The sequence below is a fragment of the Sus scrofa genome, chromosome 3, assembly GCF_000003025.6.
Source record: "Sus scrofa isolate TJ Tabasco breed Duroc chromosome 3, Sscrofa11.1, whole genome shotgun sequence".
Taxonomy (NCBI): domain Eukaryota; kingdom Metazoa; phylum Chordata; class Mammalia; order Artiodactyla; family Suidae; genus Sus; species Sus scrofa.
The window spans coordinates 80,652,135-80,659,657 of NC_010445.4; positions in this window are offsets into that span (position 1 = coordinate 80,652,135).

Sequence of the window (7,523 nt, forward strand, 5' to 3'; positions counted from 1 at the left end):
TAATGTTCTGATATTACAACATCCAAAGGCCTGAAAGGGAAGAAAAGTACATCCCTTACTCATGCCTAGTTTTAAACATCGGGGAAATTTCCCAGAAGCTCCACAGTGGACTTTTCCTCACCTTTCATTATTCATAATCACATGGTCATTCTTAAATGAATCACTGGTAAGGGAACTTGACTCACCATTACTAGCCTGGACTAATCGAAATTCATCTTCTAGAAGTTTCCGTTGTGGCTCAGGGGAAACAAACCTGACTAGTACATGAGGTCAAAGGTTCCATCCCTACCCTTGATCAGTGGGTTAAGGCCAGCTTCCCTTGAAAGCATTTCACCGCTTAATACCTGAACAAAAGTTGAATTCTATTTAGCAAATGGGAAAAAAAGCAACCAACATTATCTAGCACACAATGCTCCTTAGTTTAATTGAATAATCTTTAAAGATTTCTTTAAATATATCTGTGTTCCAGTGTATGTGAAAATTAAAAGAATGCATTTTAGGAGTTCCCGTCGTGGCGCAGTGGTTAACGAATCTGACTAGGAACCATGAGGTTGCGGGTTTAGTCCCTGCCCTTGCTCAGTGGGTTAAGGATCCAGCGTTGTCGTGAGCTGTGGTGTATGTTTCAGATGCGGCTCGGATCCTGCGTTGCTGTGGCTCTGGTGTAGGCCAGTGGCTACAGCTCTAATTCGACCCCTAACCTGGGAACCTCCATATGCCGCGGGAGCAGCCCAAAGAAATAGCAAAAAGACAAAAAAAAAAAAAAAATGCATTTTAAGGAGTCCCCCTCATGGCTCAGTGGTTAACGATCCGACTAGGAACCATGAGGTTGAGGGTTCGATCCCTGGCCTTGCTCAGTGGGTTGGGGATCCGATGTTGCCGTGAGCTGTGGTGTAGGTCGCAGATGCGGCTTGGATCCCGAGTTGCTGTGGCTCTGGCGTAGGCCGGTGGCTACAGCTTCAATTCAACCCCTAGCCTGGGAACCTCCATATGCCGCGGGAACGGCCCTAGAAAAGGCAAAAAGTCCAAAAACAAAACAAAACAAACAAACAAACAAACAAACCAAAAAAACCCACCACATTTTATATAGTGGGTTAATGAATTTACTTTACAACATTCAGGCATTTTTCTAAATCCAGTTATAATCAGTTCAAGCCTCCACTCACGGTCCCCTCATGGCTTTTGATTTAGTCATTGGCTTCCTTCTCAACCTCAGCAGTCACACTGAGAGGATTCACATCTTCAACTCATTACCAGCTGTGATGCCCAGTAAAAGACCAAGGCACAGCTTGAATGAAGTAGGAAAGAAGGGTGATCTATGAACAAAGGATTTAACACAGCCCCTTCCCAGATAGGTTGATTCTAAAAGTTGAAAACCAAAAAACACTGTTTACATTATGATGATTGTTTAACCACTGTTCACTGAAGAGCCGAAGACTCTTCTGGATGGTACCATCTTCTCTTGTCCCAGTGGGTAACTGAAAGGAGATCCTCTTCATGTCTCTCCTCTGCTGGGTTCTTGTTTTTTGGGGTAACCACACCTTCTTTTTCCTTCTGTTGATGTTTTACATATACAAATAATCTCCTGAAAAAATATGTGTGGAAGGTAAACTTCCTAAGTCATTGATTTAAAAAAAAATTTTTTTATGACCACACCCGTGGTACATAGCAGCTCCTGGACCACGGACAGAATCCCAGTTGCAGCTGCAGCAACTCTGAATCCTTTTTAGCCAGGGCTGAACCCATGGCTCTGCAGTGATCCAAGCCACTGCAGTCGGCCTCTCAACCCACTGTGCCACAGAGGAACTCCTGAGTCATTGATTAACTAAAGATCCCGTCACTCTGTTCTCACACGTGATAGTTTACACACAAAAGTCTAGATTTAAAGCAATTTCTTTTTTTTTTTTTTTTTTCTCTTTTTGACTGTGCCCATGGCATGTGTAAGTTCCTAGGCCAAGGATCAAACCTGTGCCACAGCAGGAACCTAAGTTGCTGCAGTGACAACGCTGGATCCTTAACCCCCTGCACAAGAGAAGCCCTCAAAGCATTTTCTATTGTCTTCTTTACTGTTCTCCATTGTTCTCTACTTTTCAGTGCTGTTCTTGAGAATAAAATGTCATTTCAATTGCCTATACTTTGAATATGACTTGTTTTTTTCCCCTCCGTGGAAGGTTTTAGAGTCTTTTTATTCCATGCATTGCGAATTTCATAATGGCATACCTTGTTTGTCTTTGTTTCTTGGGCCTCACTTTTATTTTTTATTATAAAAAATGCAGAAATTCCCACTGTGGCTCAGCAAGTTACTATCCCAACTAGTATCCACAAGGACATGGGTTTGATCCCTGGCCCCACTCAGTGGGTTAAGGATCCAGAGTTGCTGTGAACTGTGCATGTTGCAGATGCAGCTCGGATCTGGTGTTGCTCTGGCTGTGAGGTAGGCCTGAAGCTACAGCTCTGATTTGACCCCTAGCCTGGGAACTTACATATGCTGCAGTTGTGGCCCTAAAAAGACTGAAAAAAGTATATGCAAGAATTTTAAGAAATGATGAATGTAAGATAAATCAGAACCATGATGCATTATTAAACCCATTTTTATACACATCAACTCAAATTCCAAAAGTAGAATAGCATTATTATTATCATTTTCATTTTAAGCCCTCACCCACGGCATCTGGAAGTTTCCAGACTAGGGGTCAAATTGGAGCTGCAGCTGCAGGCCTATACCATGGCCATGGCAACAATGGATCTGAGCCACATCTGTGACCTATAGCAGCTTGCAGCAATGCCAGATCTTTAACCCACTGAGTGGGGCCAGGGATCAAACCTGCATCCTCATGGACACTATGTCAGTTCCTTTACCTGCTGAGTCACAACAGGAGCTCCAAAGTAGAATATCATTAAATATGAAACACACAATAGCACTATTTATATACGCACAGCTCACACAGATGCACCTGGGTCTTCTTTGAATATTTTATATACGTGTCATTGATTTAAAAAAAAAAAAGCCTTCAGTTGAACTTCTACTCTCCAGTTGTTGTTTTCCTGATATATGGTTAAATATTTAAGGAAATTTAGAGATATAAAGAAAATGCATTAAATTTTAGGAGCTCTCTGTGCTTTGAACAATTGTGCACTAGACCTTGAAAAAACTTGTTTTGTTTTGTTTTTTGCTTTTTAGGGCTGCACCCGTGGCATATGGAGGTTTCCAGCTAAGGGTCAAATGGGAGCTACGGTTGCCGGCCTACGCCACAGCCACAGCAACGCAAGATCCAAGCTGCATCTGCGACCTACCTCACAGCTCACAGCAATGCCAGATCCTTAATCCACTGAGCAAGGCCAGGGATCGTACCCACAACCCATGGATACTAGTCAGATTCTTTTCCACTGCGCCACAATGGGAAATCCTGAGAAAATTTTGTAGCCCATTTCTAGCTAAGGCAGTGAAAGTCTTCTAGTTCCTTTTTAGCCAATTTTTTCCTACTCAGTCACTTGTGAGCAAAGTACAAAAATAGCTCAGCAACCATATCCCATTTTTATATTGTTAATTTCATAAAATGCCACTCATTTTTTTTTCTTTTTAGGGCTGAACCTGTAGCCTATAGAAGTTCTGAGGCTATAGGTTGAACTGAAGCTGCAGCTGCCAGCTTACACCACAGCCACAGCAACACCAGATCCAAGCCACATCTGTGACCAGCACTGCAGCTAACAGCAACTCTGGATCCTTAACCCACTGAGCGAGGCCAGGGATCAAACCTGCATCTTCATGGGTACCAGGTGGGTTCTTAACCCACTGAGCCACAACAAGAACTCCATAAGGTGCCACTCAATTTAAAAAAGCCACTACGGAGTTCCTGTTGTGGCTCAGTGGTTAACGAATCTGACTGTGAACCATGAGGTTTTGGGTTCGATCCTGGGCCTCGCTCAGTGGGTTAAGGATCCAGCATTGCTGAGAGCTGTGGCATGGGTCACAGACTTGGCTCGGATTCCGAGTTGCTATGGCTCTGGCGTAGGCCGGCGGCTATAGCTCTGATTCGACCCCTAGCCTGGAAACTTCCATATGCCGCAGGAGCGGCCCAAGAAAATGGCAAAAAAAAAAAAAAAAAAAGAAAAGAAAAAGAAAGTCACTAAAATACACTTTCTACAGCCCAAAAGGGCTAAGTTCAAGTTTTGCTGATTGGCAAAGACACGATAGTGCAATACATACCTCGTGATCTTTGCAGTCTAGCATGAAATTCGTGCAGTTTAGGGGAAAACATCTTTGCAGGTGCTTGTTTCTCTTGTCTCCTTCCCAGCCTCTTGTCATTTTATCCATGTATTTCTTATTTAAACTTTAGTTTATGGCTGAACGTTTACTCATTTATTTATATTCAAAATGTCTAACAGCATTTTTCTAGACACAGTAGCTTGCCAGTGGCTTCCTGAGTTCTGCACACAATGAATTGACTTCTAGGTAGTTGACAACTGTGGATGGAACACTATTAGAGGTCTCTTTCCTCCACGCTTCTGGTTTCTTGTATATTTCTGCTGGATTGCTAGGACTCAAGTCACAAAGAGCATACACAGCTGCTAACTGCATGGTTTATCTTAATCCCAAGCATGCTGTATAGACACACCCATTAACCCAACTATTATTTTTCAAAGTATATGGAAACCTTTCCTTCAAATTCAATTTTCCCGAACAACCAATCAGTCTCAATACTGATGCTATAATATCAGGAGTATATGCAATGCTCACATACTTTTCTGTGTTTTATCTGATAAATTCATTACAAGCCATAGCTCCTTATTTAAAATGGTATAGTGTGGAGTGAGTTCTCATCATGGCTCAGTGGTAATGCATCAGACTAGTATCCATGAGGATGTGGGTTCGATGCCTGGCCTCGCTCAGTGTGTTAAGGATCTGGTGTTGCTGTGAGCTGTGTTGTAGTTCGCAGAAGGATCAAAAGGTCCCAATCATCATTTCCTCCCTACGTGCTCAGCAATTTCCTTAATCTTATCTATTATTTTAATTTATTTTTAGGGCTGCACCCACAGCATATGGAGGTTCCCAGGCTAGGGGTCGAATCAGAACTGTAGCCACCAGCCTACGCCACAGCCACAGCAATGTGGGATCCGAGCCACATCTGCAACCTACACCACAGCTCACGGCAACGCCGGATCCTTAACCCACTGAGTGAAGGCAGGGATCAAACCGCGACCTCATGGTTTCTAGTTGGATTTGTTTCCACTGTGCCATAATGGGAACTCCAATTTTATCTATTATTGCATGATTTTATTTCAGCAAGTGAAAGACCTCCTTTTTATTCTCTTTTTTTCTTGTGTTATCTTTTATTTACTTGACAGATGCAAATTTTCTCGAATTTTTCCTAGGACATTTATTAAAGTTATTTTTTAATGTTTTATTTTTTTACCTGAATTAGCTTTTCCTTTCAGTTCATTTTTCTCTTTGTTTATATTGGTCTTTTTCTGTCAGGCTTTCTCTTCAATGTTCCTTGGCTGATGGCTGCATTTAAGAATCAGGCAAGAAGAAGCTTGTCTATCACTCGGTGCTCATGGGAGGGTCTCTCTACCGGCATATTTGTTTCAGCGTGAATGACAAGAAGCCGGGCACAGGAGTTCCTGATGCGGCTCAGCAGGTTAAGAACCCAACATAGTGTCCATGAGGACGAAGGTTCGATCCCTGGCCTCACTCAGTGGGTTAAGGATCTGGCATTGCCGTGAGCTGTGGCGTAGGTTTCAGATTGGCTCAGATCTGGCATTGCTGTAGCCGTGATGTAGGCCAGAAGCTGTAGCTCCGATTCAACCTCTAGCCCAGGAACTTCCATATGTTGCAGGTGCAGCCATAAAAAGAAAAAAAAAGAAGTTGGGCACAATTCTACCAGATGCCCCACTCCAAGTCTGCTCTTCTATTTCTATTTCTCATTTCAGCTACTGGATCTTCTGAGCAAAAAAATTTGTGATTATCCTCAATTTCCCACCTCTCTCCCACCGTTTCCTAAGTCAATTTCCAAGTTTTGTTGGTTTTACTTCCTAAACATCCCTTGACTCTCATGTTTCCTGTTTTATCCCCACTGTCATCATTTTATGTGCCAATTTGACTGTGTTATAGTACTCAGCCAATCTATAATGATTTCAAAATGAAGTTGGGGAGTTCCCGTTGTGGCTCAGTGGTAACAAACTTGACTAGGATCCGTGAGGATGTGGGTTCGATCCCGGGCCTCTCTCAGTGGGTTAAAGATCCAGTGTTACCATAAGCTGTGATGTAGGTTGCAGACTTGGCTCAGATCTGGCATTGCTGTGGCTGTGGTGTAGGCTAGCAGCTATAGTTCTGATTCAACCCCTACCTAGCCTGGGAACTTCCATATGCCCGAGTCTGGGCCTCAAATGACCAAAAAAAGAAAAAAAGAAAAAGTTTTTTTTGTTTGTTTTTTTTGCTGCACCTGACGCATGCAGAGTTCCCAGGTCAGGGGTCGAACACATGCCACAGCAGCAACCTGAGCCACAGCAGTGATAACTCAAGATCCTTAACTTGCTGAGCCACATGGGAATTCCTCAAAATAAAGTTTTTAAAAATCAAAACCATGTAAAGAGTTATGCCTTAAAGAAGCCTAACTTTTCTAACTCTTAACGCCTCCACCTCATTCTTACTCCCCATAGTTTCATTTTTTGATCTTTTCTGTTTCTTTTTGAAAAAATAAACATTTGTTGTTGAACAAATGTGGATATTATTTCAACAATTATATTGCTAAATAAAACAGTGAATTTGTTGTTTAAAAATAGAATCTAGGAGTTCCCTGGTGGCCTAGTGGTTAAGGACTTGGCATTGTCACTGTTGTGGTTCTGGTCACTGCAGTGGCTCAGTTTGATCCCTGACCCAGGAATTTCTACATGCTGTAGGTGCAGCCAAAAAAAAAATATATATATATATATATATATATATATATATATATATGTGTGTGTGTATATATATGTATGTATATATATATATAAAATAACAGAATCTAGATTCTTATTTCTATTTCTTTTTTGAACAAAAGACCCTTGCTTTATACATTTCTTCCTTCTTTTCTTAACAATATATCCATATCAATTCATAGAAATAATCTTCATCCTTGTTCTTTTATTTTTTTGCATTCATGGCATGTGGAAGTTCCTGGGTCAGGGATAAAACCTGTGCTCCAGTTTCTACCTGCGCCACAGCTGCAACAACACAGGATCCTTAATCTGCTGCATCACACAGCAACTTCCTGTCCTTGTTTTTTTAATGGCTGTTTAGTACTCTAATGTGTTGATGTCCTATTATTACTCAACCAGTTTCCTGCTGATGGACATTTGAGGTGTTTTTACATTATTGCTATTATGTGGAAATAATGCTACAATGAGTAATATTATATTTGTAAGGTTTGAAGTTCCAAGTAATTTCCTAAAAGTGGCATTCCTGGGTGAAAGGATAAATGCCTATGTATATTTGCTAGATATTGCCAGATTCCCCTATGAGAATTGGTACTTCAATGTAATTTTTT